This window comes from Colobus angolensis, unplaced genomic scaffold, assembly GCF_000951035.1.
Source record: "Colobus angolensis palliatus isolate OR3802 unplaced genomic scaffold, Cang.pa_1.0 Scaffold16, whole genome shotgun sequence".
NCBI classification, from domain to species: domain Eukaryota; kingdom Metazoa; phylum Chordata; class Mammalia; order Primates; family Cercopithecidae; genus Colobus; species Colobus angolensis.
The window spans coordinates 2,942,356-2,961,697 of NW_012114710.1; the positions used below are offsets into that span (position 1 = coordinate 2,942,356).

The following is a 19,342-nucleotide window of genomic DNA, read 5'->3' on the forward strand; positions in this document are numbered from 1 at the left end:
AGAATATCAAGGCTAAAGAATAGCCTTGGAATTGGGATTCAGTCCTAATTTGCCAGTCTCTAAATTTTTGGTCTTAAACAGTGTTATGTCCAACCCCTATCAATTCTTTCAGGGATTCAGGGTTCGAAGACCTCTGGCACAAGATTCAAGAGACTGAAGAAGAGCCCCAGAGCCAGCAAATGAGACATGTGATTTTACTGAGGGCTCACATGCAGGGGGATAGGGTCCAGCGGCAGTGGGCTGTACAGGAGAAGCGCAACTATTTGCAAAGAGCATCAGTTTATACAGCATTTTCACTTAACACCCTCCCCCTAACAACCTCCATCTGGCAACCTTCATTAAATCCAAAACAAAGGTCCCCAGTATGGCCCATGTTCCATAGGATGGGGGCCGAGGGTGGAAGGTGTGGTGGGAGATGCTCAGATGTTCCTCATAGATAAGGAATCAATCTCCGCGTTGGCCACTCCCGGATTCCCGAGCTCAGAACACACATTCAGGTGCATCTGCCCTACAGGAGCATGCTCAGATTATGCTTAAGTTATTGCTGTCAGGTGTGTCTACCATAAAATCAATATGCCTTAAAGAATACCAGACTAATTATTAGGGAGCTGAATCAAGATTGGGGGAAATAAGTTCTCATTGCCCATGTCAAGCTCAGGACATATGCCCTTGACACTGAGTCCCATGAGACTGGGGCCCTGGTAATTCTTTGTTTTTATTTATTTTTATTTTTTTACTTTTACTTTTGGTAATTCTTTCTATACTTCTTTGCCTTGTGACCAAAAAAGAAAAGGAACCTGTATTCCAGCAATATAAAAAAATAATTTCAGAAAGTCCAAGGTCCTTGCAGACCATGTTAAATTCCAGAACATTGGAATTTAACATTCCAATGTTAAATTAAGCATTGCTGTATTGGGAGCCACTGGTCCTGAACAGGATTTTCTACCCTGGTCCTGAAGAGGATTTTCAATATTGAGGGGAGGGTACATTTTAGAAAGTCCACTGAATCAATAATTCAGTTATTGCTGGGGGCAAGGTGCTCCTGGTGTTATGCATAACTCTGAACAGTATCGGTTGGCTATGCCTGGTTTGTCTGAGTTGAGCCGAGCTGCAGTGAAGTTAACTACTTCCTTATTAGCTGTGGGAGAGGATGCCTGCCTCCTGGCCAGCTGAAAGAGAGCGGCTGCATTCGAAGGGGTCAGGTGGTGCTATTGCTCTGTAACAAGGGAGATGGGGAGGAAGTATAAGGGGACATCAGTCGGAGCAGAGCTATGGGAGGAAACGTTCTACAGGATAAAGTGGTGGGTATTACTGGTTCTTGAAAATGCTACCTAAGTAGGCTTCTCAGCTAAGGCAGGATTCCCAAAAATATAATGCTCAGAAAGATCGAGTGGGAGGGGCGACTGGTGAGAATGTAATCAGTGTGGAAGTACGATATTTTGGCTGTGGATCTGAGTTGATCAATCTGCTTAGTGGATGTGAGTCCCCCCACCCACCCTTGTCTGATTGTGGCTCCTGGGAGGTAAGTAGAGCTGGGCAGGAGGCTCATTCAGCGGCTGCTATGGGAGCTTTGCCGAGGGTAGCAGCTCAGGCTTTAATTATGATTATTTTTTGAATCAGATCTGGATTCAAATCTTAATATGTATCTTCCTTGTTCCTTTATTTCTTTATTTGTAAAGTAGTAAAAATACCTTCCAGTGTTGCTGTGAAGATTAAATGAGATAATATATGCAGAACAAAAGTGCTTGGTAGAGAGTAGAAGCAAGCCAGTAGTTCTCAGCCTTGGCTGCATGTTGGAACCAAGGGAAACATTAAGAATGACTGCTGCCAGGCTTCACCAAAGACCAATCAAATCAGAATCCCCGTGGCTCCATGCAGCCGGGGTTGAGAACCCCTCTACTAAAAACTTATTTGTACTGAGAAAAATCTCTCTTTATAAAGAGGGGTGGAGTTCGGATAACTTCTAGTCAAGTCTTACGTAGTTAACTACCACTGATTTTCTTTTGTATAAAGTGATAACTTAGAAAAAGTATAGCTACCTCTGTTTTGTAAATCCCTTTAGATACAGTCCTGGTTCTAGGCAATTCCCTTTGTTTCTCAAGCTTAGGTGAGCAGACTTGGGAAGATCTGGGAATTAAAAAACAACCCTCTGGAGCCCTCCCTTTTTGAGAAGCTGGTCTGTCTAATCAGGTTTAAAGCAGGAGCATGTGGGCTAAGTGGGACTCCAGCAAGGAAGTGAGGGTCCTCCGGCAGCCTCCTCCCAGGCCTCCTTAGAAGTGATCTGGCGCTGGCTGAGGCTCATTGGTAGAGCCAGATGGCCTCTCCCCAGCAGGGCTTCTGTTCTCCCCTCCTCCTCCCCTGCACTGTGGGCTGCCCCTGTGGATCACCCAAGGCAGGGGAATTACGCAGATTGCAGATGTGAACTTTCATTTCCTGTGTTTCCTCCTGTAGCTATTGGAAAATTCTAGTTTGAAGATAACATGGCTTTTCCAGAAACTCCTGGATTGTTCCTGAGACCAGGCTGAATGTAATCCTGAGTAGGAAACCAAAGGGAGGAGAATTTGGCCTCCTTGTCTCCTGAGTTTCTAGGTGTAGCCACATAGAAGAAAGAAAATAGTCCTCGTTCAGGCAAGCAGTCGAGTCAGGTTTATCTAGGGCTGAACTGCTTGAGCTGAGACACTATCAGAGGGGCTGAAGGGCCATTGTGCCCACATTGTCATTTTCTACTTTATCCAGGCAAAGATAATTGTGTACTGAAATGTTCTTATTCACATTTAAAAACATAAAAAACAAAAGAGGTCAAATAATAGATAAAATCAGTTTAAAAAAAAAAACCTCATATACTTAAAGGAAAATAAATGATTTTGAAACCCTAAGACATTTCTGATAATAGAACAAAATGGTCTTAAGGGCCTAGACCAAGGTGACTGAAAATGTTTAGCCTATGTTCTGTATATTTATGTCAGTTCAAAGAACAGCTTTATTGGGATATAATTGACATACCATACAGCTTACCAACTTAAAGTGCATAATTCAGTAGTTTTTAGTGTATTCGCAGAGTTGTGCAACCACCACCACCACAAATCTTAGAAAACGTTCATCACTCTCAAAAGAAGCCCCATATCTTTTAGCTCTCAGCTTCAAATTCCCCCTTGGACCCCCAACTGCAGGCAACTCTGAAATCTACTTTCTGTGTCTATGGACTTGCCTATTCCAGATATTTCATGTGAATGGAATCATATAATATTAGGCCTTTTTTGTCTGACTTTTTTCACTAAGCATAATGTTTTCAAGGTTTAGTCTTGTAATATCAATATTTCATATCTTTTTATGACTAATAGTCTATCATATGGATATACCACATTTTATCCATCAGTTGATGAACATTTGGGTTGTTTCTATCTCTTGGCTATTATGAATAATGCTGCTATGAATTTTTTGTGTGATGTTTTTATTTCTCTTGGCTGTATACTTAGGAGTGAAATTACTGAGTCAAACGGTGACTCTATATTTAAGTTTTTGATAAAACTCTCACTGTTTCCCAAAGTGGTTGCGCGATTTTACATTCCCACCAGAAGTGTATGAGGATTCTAATTTCTCCACATCTTCAACACTTGGTATGATTTCTTTTTTATTATAACTGTCCTGGTGGGTATGAAACACCCTGGTGGGTATGAAATGGCATCTTATTGTGGTTTTGATTTGCATTTTGCTTATGCCTAAGGATGAGCATCTTTTCATGTGCCTTTTGGCTATTTGTGTATCTTTTAAAAGATTTCTATTCAGATCTTTTGTCTATTTTTTGATTGGGTTGTTTATTGAGTTTTAAGAGTTGTTTATATCTTCTAGATACAGTTCATTTGTCAGATATGTGATTTACAAATATTTTCTTTCTATAAATTGGCTTTCACTTTCTTAAGTGTTTTTTGAATTGCAAAAGTTCTTAATTTTGATGAAGTCCAGTCCAATTTGTTTTCTTTTCTATTGTTATTTGTGCTTTCAGTGTCATAGCTAAGACACCATTTCCAAATCCAAGGTCATAAAGATTTACCCCTGCTTTCTTCTTAGAATTTTATAGTTTCAGCCCTTATAATTTATGTATTTGATATATTTTAATTTTTCTGAATGGTGTGAGGTCAGGGTTCAGTTCCATTATTTTGCATGTGAAGGTCAATTTCACCATTTACTAAAAAGAGTATTCTTTCCCAGGAAATACTTCTCTTAAGGGCAGAATTTCCATAGGCAATCCTGTTTTGGTATCTAATGAGAGACCCACAGGCAGAGAAGGGAGACCATTTAATAAGCCTTAGTGTCCAAGTCTGAGTCCTTCCAAGCAAAGCTCGCATGCATGTTGGTCTCCTACTTTAACAGGACTTCCTAGACAGTCACTGCACACTGTCTGGCTAAGCGGTGATGACTGCCAGGGCTAACATGAAGGGGTAGTGTTCTAGGAGACATATGTTTTGGAGAATTAAAACAGTACAGTTCACTATAGCCGTGTGGAGTTTTTGGGCACATGGGACACCTTGGGGAAGTTGTGGAATAGTCAGTTGGATATAGAAAACCAGAGCTTTGACCAGAGGAGAGATCTGTCTAGAGAGACTTGAGATGTTGGCAAATAGATGGGAGTAGAGTTGACCTCCACAGAGTGAGTGACAAGACAAGATAACCTGGGATTGGGCCCAAGGAATTGGATGAGCCACAAGTAGGACTGCCAGGGACTGGCTCAAGAGGTGAAAGGAAAATCAGAGTATTTGCAAGGAAGCCAGGATAAAGGGAAATTTGAGGCGAGCTCACCATGGTGTTGAAAGTTGTGAGAGGTCAGGTGAGGTGCAGACTGAAGAGTGTCCATCTGATCATCATGAGGAGGTTGTTGGCAACCTTGGTGAGGATGGTTTCAGTGGAGCAGTGAAGATGGAAGCCAGATGCTATGATCTGAGCATGAGCTGGATGGGTGCAAAAGCTTGTTAGGTGAAATCTGATAAGAGACAGAGATAGGTCTCAGAAAACCAATAAGACGATCATTTCTTGGAATTTAAAGAAAATTCAAGATCAAATAAAAAGCTTAGCTGTCGGGGCCGGGCGCGGTGGCTCAAGCCTGTAATCCCAGCACTTTGGGAGGCCGAGACGGGCGGATCACGAGGTCAGGAGATCAAGACCATCCTGGCTAACACGGTGAAACCCTGTACTAAAAATACAAAAAATTAGCCAGGTGCACTGGCGGGCGCCTGTAGTCCCAGCTACTCAGGAAGCTGAGGCAGGAGAATGGTGTGAACCCGGGAGGCGGAGCTTGCAGTAAGCCGAGATTGCGCCACGGCACTCCAGCCTGGGACTATGTTTCTCATAAGGGCCCATATAATCACCTGCATCAGAAATTCAGATGCAGCACTTTGGGAGACCGAGGCAGGAGAATCACTTGAGCTCAGGAGTTCAAGACCAGCCTGAGCAACACAGAACCAATCTCTACAAAAAATTTTAAAATTAGCTGGTGTGATGGCACTTGCCTGTAGTCCTAGCTACTTTGGAGGCTGAGTCAGGAGGACTACTTATGCCCAGGAAATCAAGGCTGCAGTGAGCCATAGTTGCATGCTGCAGTCTAGCTTGGGGAACAGAGCAGGGACATAGCCTGAACCAGGATTTCATAGTGTAAGCCCCAGTTTTGTGAACTTTAGTTTGGAAAGACCTGGAAGGCATTTGTCCAGTGTACAACTGATGATGCGAATACTTATTAGCCATCCCATTCAGGAGATTCTCCAGCAATTTCATGGCATGGGTAGCTGGAGCCAGATTAAGGGCCCTACCTACTGGGCAGTTGATTGGAGCCACCATCTATAGATGAAGTGAAAAATCTTCCTGGAATAAACAAAGTACAAAGTGGGTCCACTTCTGTCAGAGTGGATAGTGGGGAAGAAAAGCTTTCCTAGCCTCAACTATCTTCCTTAAATATTTTTCAGAATATCACAAGGTGGCTGTCAGCTAAGATTTTTAAACAGCATTATGTATGATTCAGTGTTTCTTGCTTCGAACTAGTGATTCATTTTGTTATCTAAGTTTTAAATCTTGTAATAATTCTCTCAAGTGTTCTGGTTTGGAAAACTGCCAAAAACAAAACTCAACAACAGAAAAGCCTCCAAACAAAAACCCCAAATCCAAACTCAGAAGTAAGTATAGGCTGGGCGCGGTGCCTCACGCTTGTATTCCCAGCACTTTGAGAGGTTGAGGTGGGCAGATCACTAGATCCCAGGAGTTGGAGTCCAGCCTGGATGGATGAAACCCCATCTCTACCAAAAAAAAGGGATATGATGGTATGTCCCTGTAGTCCAAGCTGCTTGGGAGGCTTAGGTGGGAGGATGGCTTGAGCCTGAGGGGCCGAGACTGCAGTGAGCCGAGATCGCACCATTGCACTCCAGCCTGTCAGCCTGTGACAGAGCGAGACCCTGTCTCCAAAAAAGTATGAGCTACATGAAACTAAGACCTGTTTTGCTTAAATTTATCAGAAAATGGACTCTGTCCTGGCCAGCAAAAGTAGTTGAGGAAGATTCTGCTTCAGCCTAAAAAAATGACTAGCAGAAAATTAGTTTCACTTCATTCCACTAAATAAATGTGGAACAAAAACTGTGCACTCTGAATTTCAGGGGGTTCAAAACTATTTGCTTTTCTGGGTTCCTATTGGCCTTGGTTGAGTCTGCAGGTAATCATGACTATTTAGAATTACTGAATTAAATAACTGAATGGAGTTGAGTTCTAAGAAGTACTTACTGAGTACTAATTGAAGACAAAGTTTCTGCCATCATCAAGTTAACAGAGCAAGACAGATATTAAGTAATGACAATATTATTTTGCACTTCTATTAGGTGAGGGTTGTGTGTTGGATTCATGATAAAATATTCTGAGTGTAATATGTAACACATAAAGAACGTAAAATGCAAGTACTTAAAAAATTGAGAAATTTAACACTCACAGATTCCATTTTGAGTTTTAAAGAATAAAAATAGGCAGGGCACAGTGGCTCATGCCTGTAATCCCAGCACTTTGGGAGGCCAAGGCAGGCAGATCACCTGAGGTCAGGAGTTTAAAACCAGCCTGGCCAACATGGTGAAACCCCCTCTCTACTAAAAATACAAAAAATTAGCCAGGTGTGGTGGTGGGCACCTGTAATTCCAGCTATTTGGGAGGCTGAGGCAGGAGAGTCACTTGAAACTGGGAGACGGAGGTTGCAGTGAGCCGAGATTGTGTCATTGCACTCCAGCCTTGGGGACAGCAAGACTCCATCTCAAAAAAATAAAATAAAATTAAATTAAAAAGAATACAAATATTAGAAATGTAACATGCTTTGACTTTTAGGAATAATTCCAAGTTTTCATAACTTTTTTGTCTGGGAGGCTATCTAGACTTTCTTACTAGCAAATGTCCATAAATTAATTACTTACGTATTCTCTAGGGACAATATTGGAGGAATGCTTAAAACATTATAGACAAAAGTGTTGAAATGTTTGCACCATCATGAAACTGTGAGTTGAAAGCATTAGCCCAAGTCCTTTCACTTGTTCAGTTTTGTTTCCTTTTTCTTTTTTGGAGATGCAGGCTTGCTTTGTCACCTAGGCTGGAATGCAGTGGTACAATCTCGGCTCACTGCAACTGTTCAAGTGATTCTCCTGAGTCAACCTCCTGATTAGATGGGATTATAGGCATCTGCCACCACACCTGGCTAATTTTTGCATTTTTAGTAGAGACGGGGTTTCACCATGTTGGCCAGGTTGGTCTCAAACTCCTGACCTCAGATAATCTGCCTGCCTCAGCCTCCCAAAGTGCTGGGATTACAGGTGTGAACCACTGCGCCTGGCCTTTAGTTGTTTTCATCCTATAAATCATACCTCCTTTGCTTTGGAAAATTAAATCAGTAATACTTATCAATTACATTTTCCTTATTCCTATTATTATTAGCAAGTCTATTGAACTAACAATGTCTTATTTTTCATGAAAATGAGTTCCTAAAATGCAGTGGTGGTTACCCTGAAACATGCACATTCTTAATATTTGGATTTAATCTGGAAGGATGTATAAACCATGTAAGGAATATGTGAACAGCTCTCAGAATCTTGTTAACCTGGTATCCCAGAGGACAGAAATAGCCTCTGCAATCACCTGTTAATTTCTCTGATGGGTGGTTTTGGCGTTTTCAGAGTTTAATCAACCTAATTCTTTGAGCTGGAAGCTGGGGGCTAGAGATAGCATGTGATGTATAGGGGAACCCTATGTTGGAACTTGGCCATCTTCCAACAGGAATGGGCTCATACAAGGATTTCTGCCCCTTGGGTTTTTTTTTTGTTTTGTTTTGTTTTTTTAACTCACATAAAGCTGGAAGGAAAAAAATCTGGCATAGTCTATAGATGTAGTGAATAGGATGGACTGTGAATCAGACAGACCAGGATTGGAGTCCTGATTCTGTAGTCAAAGGCTGTATGACTTAGACAAGACATAAAACCTCTCTGTGCCCCCATTTTCTATCTATAAATTGGAATCTACTTTGCAGACATGCTAAATGAGAAAACAAAATTTTAACTGATATACCAACATGTCACAAACATTGTTACTGTTGCTGAAAAACAATGACTATAAATGATATATGTACTTTATTTTTGAAGAAAACTCATACATTTAAAAGCGCTTTATTATTTTAAAATTTTCAAAGAAGACTCAAACTTCTTTCTGAACAATGCCCGTAATGAGATGCTTGCCCTTGATTCCAGGAACTGAAACATGTGGCAAGTGGAAGCGATTTGATTTTGTAGGACAAGCACACTTGATTCAGCTAATGGGAGGGCAGAGGTGTGAAGAATGTGGGAAGTGCTTAGCCTCAATAACCTCATTCTTCTAAATGAGTGACAGTCATGTGGGACAAAACAAGAAGGGCACTTGCTGAACCCACCGGTCCACCAAAGATGCTAAGCGCTGGCATGCAACTAGATGGTTTCACTTGCAGGGTCCTGGGGATAAATGAGGTCTATTCCCGCAGTGGCTTAGAGCACTCATGAAACCTTCTCATGAAATCTGGAAAGGAGGGAGCCCTGCTAGAGAGTGGGCTGGGCTCTCTGCTTTCCCCCTGTCAGATGCACACCCAGAAAGGAATGGAAAACACACCCCCAGCTCAGAGGAAGCCAAGCAATGAACATGAGAAGGTCCACAGAAACAGGGCCAAGTGTGACACACCAGACACAGACATGACATTGATGCTTACCTTCAGTGGGGATTCCCAGAGTGACCAAAGTGTGGAAATCAGGAATTGGTCTAAAAGAAGCCTTGACTTGAGAAATCTGGAGGCATTGGCTTTTATTGGTTAATCAAAAATCTCATTTTGATTGGGGAAAAATAAGTTGTTCCTAGGTAAATCCATTCCCCGAATTGGGGGGGAGTGGGAAAGGACTTGGTTTGTGTTTGGGGAAAATTTACTATCGGTTGTTTCTTGCAGACTTGGGAAGGGACCCTTGGATTTCAAAAGCAGGCACAGCCAGACTGTATCTTTCCTCATGTCTTCTGAGTCATTTACGATGTCTCACGTGGCCAGTTATCAGTGAACTGTGTCATTGCTCACACATGGTGCCCCTGCTCCGTCTTTTGTATTTGAGATGGAATCTACACAAATATTTGCGGATTGAGTCTCCTGTGCTACGTGTTGGGGGTGCAAAATATGAACAAAAGTCTTTGATGTCCTGAACCTCACACTCTAGAGATAGTTGGATACACAAAACTTTTCCACTCTAACTTCTTGTCTTTTCATTGACTCATCTACATTGAAAAATGTAGCAACCTGTTTTGAGATGGATTAGATGTAAATTAAACTTCTTTTGGTACAAAGTCATTTCTCTCCTGGAGTAAGCGTAATGACACTTTTTATGATACCCAGTGGCTCTTGAAGAGCAATAAAAAATGTTAATGGTTAATGTTTGACTGAAGCTGAAGGGAGAGGCTGGGAGGCAAAGCAGGGAAGAGGGAGTGTTCCCCGGGGAGATAACTCCAGTCGTAGCAAGAGTCTCAACCACTGAATGGAAGAAAAGGACTTTTAACCACCATTTTGTGATTTACAGAAAGGTAAGGGCTGGCATGTCTTAACTGTGTCAGTAACATATTTATTCCAGAAGGACAAAGTAGATGGAGGGGAAGGACCCTTAAAAAGTTGCTTGACAAATTTTTTCCTTGAGGTGGGCTGTGTAGATGCAGAGAAGGGAAATTTGTTGCTGGCGTGACAAATTTAGCTTGTGGAGCACTTTTTTTTTTGTAGTTTCTTTTCATTGGTCTATATTTTATAAATTCATTTGATGAATTGGCTGCAGTGAAATCGAGCTTGGCAGTGGAATTAAAGGGGAGATTGAGTTCTCTGATGTTTAAATAAGTATCACACCCATTCTTCATGATAAGCATATAAAAGCCCCTGGTCTTAAGGTGCTCTAGGGCTCTTGTATTCTAGAAATTGGGGTTGGAATCACATTCTCAAAAAGCATGTCATTCTGTCTACTTCTCAGAGAATGAGATTCAATTTGGGATTCTTAGAATTGTCTGGGACACAGTAAGGGAGGGAACATGCAAAGAAGAAAAGAAGCCTTTTTGTAAAAGCGCTAGAATAAGAATTGAAGACAGACAGACAGACCTGCCTTCACAAGTGGGAGAAGAGGCTGATGTGCGTGTTACTCAGCTTCCTGGACTGCTTTTGGCCTTGGTGGTGGAGGTATCACCTGCTTATGTGTGGTTATTTTTATGTTAAGTCATGCACAATTTATTGGTATCTTCAATGGTCCGATCTTTGCCTCTGTCTTGGTCTTTTGTTTATGACAGGTGACTTTATGGGGACAGATGCTCTCTGTGGTAGGGGATGCTGAGCAGCAGATTGGAAGGACAGTTCCTTCTCTAATATTTTCTTGTCTTTATTTTTCTTCAAAAACTTAAATAACAAATGAGGTATTATTTGAAAGAAGAAAAACACATGTTTAGATGAAAGGGAGATGGATGCTATTCAGCTCTTACCAGGAAACAAAGTGAGTCCTTTACTGAGAGAGGGTTTCTAGTGAGTTACAGCGCCATATGAGTCTTCAGGGTTGGCCAGATGGGTTAGGCCAGTTTCATCATTTTCCAGCCTGTGGGCACAGAACAGAGAGCTGTCACTCTCGGAGCCTTAATGTTTTTCATCTATAAAATGGAGAGACTTGCCTAACCAGGTAGTTGTGAGAAGTAAATTAGATAAGTAGGTAAAGAGCTTACTATGTTGCTTGGTGCATGGTACACATCCAGTGCATGTTAGCTCTCTGTTCCATGAGAAAGTTCAAGTAGGTGACTCAGGATGAATTGAGAAATTGCTGTTTCATTCTTTAGAAAAATAAGAAAAAAAATCGGTAATGCCATAAAAATAGCATCTACCATTATGCAAGAGAGGAGCTAATTCTATGTTCAGGAAGTGGGATTCAAAAATATGAGAATAATAAAACTATTGGTTTTGCATATATATATATACACACACAGACGTATATATATATATATATATATGAAGCATTTTTTAAAGCCCCTCTTATGGTTCCCATATAAGTCTTTGGGTGAGGTGCAGGTGTGGCATCCTTTGAAACTCATCCAGATGACCCCTGAAAAAAGTCATCACTGTTCAAGGTGAAGGTTACATTTCCGGTACCTCCTCCTTTCTCATTCAAAAGGCAAAATATGGCTGGATGTGGTGGCTCATTCCTGTAATTCCAGTACTTTGAGGAGCTGAGGAGGGAGAAGCACTTGTGCTGGAGTTCAAGACCAGCCTGGGAGGTCTGAACATAGGAAGACCATGCCTGTACAAGAAAATTAAAAATTAGCCAGGCATGATGGCACTTACCTGTAGTCCTAGCAACTTGGAAGGCTGAAGTGAGAGGGTTCCTTAAGCCCAGGAGTTTGAGACTGCAGTGAGCCATGGTTGCGCCACTGCGTTCCAGCCTGGGTGACAGAGTGAGAACCTGTCTCAAAAAACAAAAAAGAAAACCAAAAAAAGCTGAATGATGTGCAAAATATATCCTGGCAGAAACTCTACCTTTTGTTCCATTGTCAAAAAAAAAAGCCTAGAAGGATGTGTCCCTCATTTTTCTTCCACATTAACAGTGACACCTCTGAGGAGGAAAGCTGGGCATTGTCATGCTCCTTGCTCTGGAGGCCGGCAAACAGTGCTTGCACAGAAGCTGGTTCACATGGGTAGAGATGTATAGATTTGACATAAAATTGCATTGATTCAGAAATCCCTGGTGTCAGATTTAGAATGGGGCTAGTTGTTCTGTAACTGCTCGTTGATCATCCAAAGAAAGACACACTGAATTTTAAGGGAATATCTATTTACTTATTTGTTACTTGTGAGAACAGACAGCAATGTTTACTTAGGTATAAGAAATATTAACTTAATAAAAGCAGATATTCCCCTCATGGTTGAGGTATTAATTACACTAAAGTTGAATTTTTTTTTTCCACTTAAGCAATACGTAACAAACTAAGCTATACTTGATTGTTGTGTATGTGGTACAAAGAAAATTTCTCTTCAAATATTCTGTAAGACTGACATGGAATTCTCTCATTCATGATATTTCTGAGTTACTCATTTCTGACCATATACTTATTACTCAAAAATATTAGGACTTGTTCTTAAGTGAGGGACAAAGAGAATGGAAATGGTAGATTTGTTCCCTCAACATCTAAGCGAAAGCTGAGCTCTCTTCCTCACCGAGAGGCCAGCTAGCAGAGTGGCTTGGTGCTCGGCCCCTGCATTCACACTGCTTCCTCAAGTGCTCTAAGCTCAGTTTCCTGCTCTGTGGTATAACAACAGGACCCACATTATAGGATCGTGTGGTTCAAGTAAGTTGCCCAAAGTGCTTAACTTAGCTTGCATTTGTTGAGCATTTGCTATTTTTTAAAACAGTTCCAATGATTTTTAAGAAAACAATTCATGAATGAGATTTCACTGTGGTCTGGCATCTTTTATTAAGCAGAATTAAATTTTTTTCCCTTCCTCTCCTACCCATCCCAGTTGTCAGTTATGATTTAATTACAGAAATCAGAAAGTGAACCTGCCATACTTAAGCATGACTGCACAATCTTGGCATTAAAATTCCTGCCTTGGATCACCTTGCAAATGAACTGGTATTAGAGTAAGTTCCTTCCTTCCTCCCTCCCTTCCTTCCTTCCTTCCGATCCTTCCTTTTGATCCTTCCTTTCGATCCTTCAGTGTCTAAACCCTACGGGATGGAACCTAATTTAGATTTACTTCCTACTGAATTTCTAAGGCCAGGATGTGTTGCTTTATTATCTTGACAAAATGCTCATCCGTAAACTTTATATTACATAAAGAAATGTTGTGTAATACATAAACACTTTGTCAAAAAAAAAGTCAAGCCACCTTTTATGAGAAATAGTGATTCCAGTCCTCCTCTTTAGTCCAGGGAAGATGCTTATGATACAGTTCTGCTAGATCTGGGGGAGAAAGGGTCTCCCCCTGCCACCTTCCTAGGGTTTTTGTGGGTATATAGTTGCACACGTCAGGGAAGTCAATGCGGAAATCCTTCCTGCCTGCTTAAAACCTATTTATGCCTAGTGTTCCATTATTGGAACACTAAGCATGTGGGAGTTATTTATATCCTACTGCTCAAGGTCATCGCCAAGGTCTGATTGCAAAAATTCAAAAAATTGCAACCTCAGGCATAAATGAGTTACGACATCAGGCAAGCACCCTGGCGGGACAGTCACTGTTGTCCCTAGGTCAGTGGCTCCCTTTCCTGTGACTGCTCTGGCTCTCCTTCCATTCAATGCTGGGATGTTTTGGGAGACTTGGAGGAGAGGCCTCTTCTCCCCAGCTGACCCTTCCTTTGCTCTGTCTTGGGGAGCACTGGGGGAACAAAAGCCAACCAGGAACAAGCATGATACCTCTCTCAAATATTCCTTGGAACTTGTCATTCTTTTCTTTAATAAGAATAATTATGCTAGTAATCCCATTACTGGGTATATACCGAAAGGATTATAAATCATTTTACTATAAAGACACACGCACATGTATGTTTATTGCAGCACTATTTACAATAGCAAAAACTTGGAACCAACCCAAATGCCCATCAATGATATACTGGATAAAGAAAATGTGGCACATATACACCATGGAATACTATGCAGCCATAAAAAAAGAATGATTTCATGTCATTTGTGGGGACATGGATGAAGCTGGGAACCATCATTCTCAGCAAACTATCACAGGAACAGAAAACCAAACACTGCATGTTCTCACTCATAAGGGGGAGTTAACAATGAGAACACATGGACACAGGGGAACATCACACATCCGGGCCTGTTCTGGGGTGGGGGGCAAGGGGAGGGAGAGTATTAGGGCAAATCCCTAATGCATGCGGGGCTAAAACCTAAATGATGGGTTGATGGGTGCAGCAAATCACCATGGCACATGTATACCTATGTAACAAACCTGTACATTTTGCACATGTATCCCAGAACTTAAAGTAAAATTTTTTTTTAAAAAAGTGAGACATTTTTTAAAAAAGGATAATTATGCTAGTAATGTGTATTATAATTGATTATATCAATCTAAACCATTTTAAGTTCTCCAGGGGACCATTTAGCCTCCTGTGAGCCCATCTTCTCCATCATGAACCTATTGATAGAACAAATAATCACCTCCAATTTTGCATATGTGTAAATCCAGATTGTCATATACTGAATGATTGGTATATCTATATTACAGAGTTTAGTGACAGAAAGCTGGGCTTATGTTGATGTGTGTATGTTCATCCCTCCCTCCCTCCTTTCCTTCCTTCTTCCCTGTCTTACTCTCTGCTCTAAACACAAATCATCTAGCTGCCCATTCCCTCCCCATGTGGAGTAACCTGCTTGAAGTGTGAGGCAGAAGCCCAGATTTATACCTGTCTGCTTGTTTCTAGCTTATTAATGGCCATTTTAATTGGGTCCTTAATTTGTCAAAAGTGCAAATTGGTCAGATGCTTCTGCGGTTCTCTAAACCTTGAGTGATGCAATTGGTGCCAGAGATCTGTGAGCCAGACCAAAAAGATGGGCGTGACAGATCTGAACATTAATTGATGAATAATGGTTTGAGCGAGATTTTCATCTGATCTTTATATTTATCTGGCCTTGCTTTATAATTTATGCCGCTCTTAGCAATATACAGTGAGGAGGAAAAAGAAATGGCTCACAGGATACTTGGCACTGTTTGGTCCTGGTGGTGCTATGAATTCCAGTCACATCCCTTCTTGCCCACACTACCTTAGGATACTTGAAAACAAATCCTGTAGCTCTCTCCTTCTGCAACTTCTTTGTTCTTTGAAGCTTCAGGCTCAGTCTTAGCGCTAGGTGAATTATTTTAATTCAAAGCCCTTCACGCTTTTTTTTTTTTTTAAATAAGAGATGACTGACTCTAAGATTTGTCTATCACTTAGCTTTTTACACGGGGGACAAAAATCAATGCTTATGTGTTGACTTGTAAATTTGGAGATCTGGGACCTAGAAACTCCCTGTCCTTACTCAAATAAATGGCTAAATGAGAAGAGTCTCTAAACATCACCTTCCCATCTTGAAAGATGGTGGGTGAAAAAGTTGAGAAGCTGGGTACTAAGGAGAAGAAACCTGAAGCTAAGAAGGCTTTGCCAGTGGCAAGGTGAAAAGGGGGAACCTCAGAGCTAAAAAGCCAAAGAAGGAAAAGCGTTGCTGCAGCGCAAATCCTGTCCTCATTGGAGGAATTAGCAGATATTCCTGATCCGCTCTGTGTTCCAGAAAGGCCACATACAAGAGGAAGTACTTAGCTACTAAACCCAAGTTTGAAAAGAAGAATCTTGCAACTGTTACAAACCCAGCTGAGGTGACAAGAATGATGATGCTCAGGTGGTCAAACTTCACAAAATGCCTTGATATTATCCTACTAGTGATGTGCCTCAAAAGCTGTCCAGCCATGGCAAGAAACTCTGCAGTCAGCATGTGAGAAAACTTCGAGCCAGCACGGCTCTTGGGACCATTCTGCTCATCCTCCCGGGGTGCCCCCAAGGCAGGACGGTGGTTTTCCTGGAGAAGCTGGACAGTAGCTTGTTACTTGTGGCTGGACCTCTGGTCCTCCATGGAGTTCCTCTGTGAGGGACACACCAGAAATTTGTCATCACCACCTCCATAAAAATTGATATCAGGACTGGGCATGGTGGCTCACACCTATAATCCCAGCACTTTGGGAGGCCAAGGTGGGTGGATCACTTGAGGCCAGGAGTTTGAGACCAGCCTGGCCAACATGGCAAAACCCTGTCTCCATTAAAAATACAAAAATTAGCCGGGTGTGGTGGCACACACCTGTAATCCCAGCTACTTGGGAGGCTGAGGCATGAGAATCGCTTGAACCTGGGGGGTGGAGGTTGCAGTGAGCTGAGATGGTGTCATTACACTCCAGCCTGGGCGTCAGAGCAAGACTGTCTCAAAAAAAAAAAAAAATCGATATCAGCAGTGTGAGAACCCCAAAACATTTTACTGATGCCTACTTTAAGAAGCAGCTGCGGAAGCCTAGTCAGTAAGAGGGTGAAATCTTGACACAGAAAAAGAGAAATAGAAGACTACAGAGCAGTGCAAGGCTGATCAGAAAGCCATGGACTGGCAAATTTTACCAAAACTCAAAGCTATTTCTCAGCTCCAGGGCTACCTGAGATCTGTGTGTGTCCTGATGAATGGAATGTATCCTCACAAAGGGGTGTTCTAAATTTCTTAAGAAGAACCTAATCATGTAACTGAAAAAAAAAATAATGAATGCCGTTAATCCTCTTGGGAGCTTGGAGCCCGATGGGAGAATCAACAAAGTCGTGGGTGGGCTGTTGGGATGCAGGGGGGTCCTGAGTGTCTAATGACTGAGCAGAGCCCCCTGTGAGGCCACCTCTGTCAGGGGATGGCAGCACAGGCTAAACCAGAGTTCCATAGGGTCTTCATTTGCTAGGGCTGCCTTAACAAAATACCACAGAAGGGGAGGCTTAAACAGTAGGTATTTATTGTCTCAGTTCTGGTGACCAGAAGTCCAAAATCAAGATGGCGGTAGGGTTGGTTCCTCCTGAGAGCTGTGAAGGAAGGATCTTCTCTGCACCTCTCTCCTTGGCTTGTAGATGGCTGTCTGTACATTCATACAGTGTTCTTTATTTGTGGATGAGCCTGTCTCCAAATCTCTTCTTAAAAGGACATCAGTTATTGTGGATTACAGCCCACTCTAACAACCTCATTTTAACTTCATTACCTCCATAAAGACTCCAAATAAAGTCACCTTCTGAGGTGCTTGGAAGTGAGGACTCCAACATATTCTTTTTGAGGGGAAGGAGACACAATTCTACCCATAGCATTTGGATTGATTTTAAAAAGGGAAGATTCCTAAGGTGAAGCACAGAAATGAGGATAAATAGTGGGACACAGAAATATATTTGCAGTAAAAACAAAACTTCCCAGACCAAAGCAGCCTTTTCCTTCAGGCAGGTCGGGGCGGGTCATGTCAGCATCTGAAAAAAAGAACAGCTACAAAGTAGGGGGAAAAAACCTTTTCAATGTTTTAGAAAGATCTGTAATGGATTAAATGATACTTGGTGTCTCACGATCAGGATATTTGTGTTTCAGAGGGAGTGAAACTTAGCCTGGCAGTGTGACCTTGGGCAAGTCTCTTAATTTCTGTGGTCTTCACCGTTTGATTTTCCATCTTTAAGAGGTAAATCATAATAGCATCTGCTCCATAGAGTTGTTCTGAGAAATTAGCAAGATTCACCACCAAGTCTTATCGATGCATGCAGCAAATTGTTTTCAGTCAATGTTCGCTGCCTTTGTCGTTATTTGGGCTGGATGCAGATTCAGGCTGTGGCGGGATTCCCATGTCTTCTATTGTATGGTGGATTAAATGAGGCACCACTTCTTCAGAGGAAGCCCAGCAGCCCTGGTTCCCCTTTGCAAGCAGGTGCCCTGGTCTACTGTTGAGCAAGTGGTGGTGGTGGTGGTGCCCACTGGGTGAGGGGCAGCCACAGTTTGGGAACCGAGGCCTTCTTTTCAAAACTCCTTTTTTTGAAAAACAAACAAACAAACAAACCAAAAAACACGAAAACAAAAACCCCAAAAAACAAAAAAACCCTCTGATCTATGTTGCAAAGGTTGTGCTTGGTCGCTCAGATATTTGCCGTAGAAACTGTCTGAATTTAGTCCTTGTATCTGAGAGAAATCCTGACAAATGGCAAAAATTCCACGCAGATGGTTGAACCAACTATTACAGGTAGTTCAGATAAAATGCCACAGAATCCTCTGGAAATGTATTTCAATTCTTTTCCAAGTATTGTTTGTGAGGAAACCTATGTGTCTGGTGTGGTGGTTTCAGGCAATTTCAGTGATGAAGGATGGCTTCCCATCAGCACCATCGCAACCCATGGTACGCCATTCATGAGTGGTATTGTGTCCATGGAAGGAGGAAGTGTAGGTGGGACCTGTTTGAGAGACCAAAGTCCTCTTTTGACATAATCCTAGCATTAGCGTAGTTTGCCTTGAATTATTCGGGTAAAAGCTTTGCCTTGCTGCCTCATTTGTCCATGAGGATGTTCCTGTGTAGGATGTTTTTAGAATATTTTCATTAGTGGACCACCAAAAGTTGGGAATTGTGAAGAGAAATGTCTTGTTGGACAATGTTTACAGTTTTGACTAAGCAAACGTGGGTGTCAAAATGAATTTTTGACCAACAGTGTTCCAAATATTAACTCGCTGAATCTCTTAACTCTCAAAGGTAGGTATTATCATTATCCCTACTTTACAATGAGTAGACAGAGCCACAGGTCAGCCAGTGTAACTCCCGGGTCTACGCTCCTAACAACCGCATAGTGTGGTAGATTTGTTTTCAAATAAATCATGGCACCCTACATGTGGTAATGGAAAGCAATGACTTCTACTTCCCACTGGAAACCCTCGGTGAGGGGCAGGACTAAATGTAAATGACAAAATAAAGGATAAGTACATTTCTTCTTGTACTTCCTAGGTTCCATTCAAACATCCCAGACAGTGGTTTCTCTGAGCATCTGGATCAAAATAAGATATTCCTTTTTTTTATTTGCTTTTCTATCATTCAACTTGTGTTTTTTTTTTTTTTTTTTTGAAGACTAAAAGTGTTAAAACAAAACAAAACTCAGTTCAAGAAGAGATGATCTGGTTCGATCAGTTCTGGGTTATGTACTGAGCAGAACTCTGTTAGTGTATTCAAAGGAGAAACAACTGTTTTCATCAGCAATAAAAATGTATTACAAAATAAAGCTTTGAGTGTTGAATGAGTTTCCTTTTT

At 41.6% G+C, this 19,342-nt stretch overlaps 1 protein-coding gene across 2 annotated transcripts in view; it reads left to right on the top strand.

Moving 5' to 3' along the window:
* The first annotated feature begins 1,416 nt into the window (after positions 1-1,416).
* CDH17 (cadherin 17, LI cadherin (liver-intestine)) overlaps positions 1,417-19,342 on the top strand; it is a 94,528-nt gene continuing 76,602 nt past the window's right edge. Inside the window, exon 1 of one of the 2 annotated variants that reach the window (XM_011937028.1) lies at positions 1,417-1,522. The gene's annotated coding sequence lies outside the window, so the exon portion shown is untranslated. Of the gene's footprint in view, positions 1,523-9,983; positions 10,090-19,342 lie in introns of those variants that run through there. The other variant, XM_011937027.1, reaches the window with a different exon arrangement.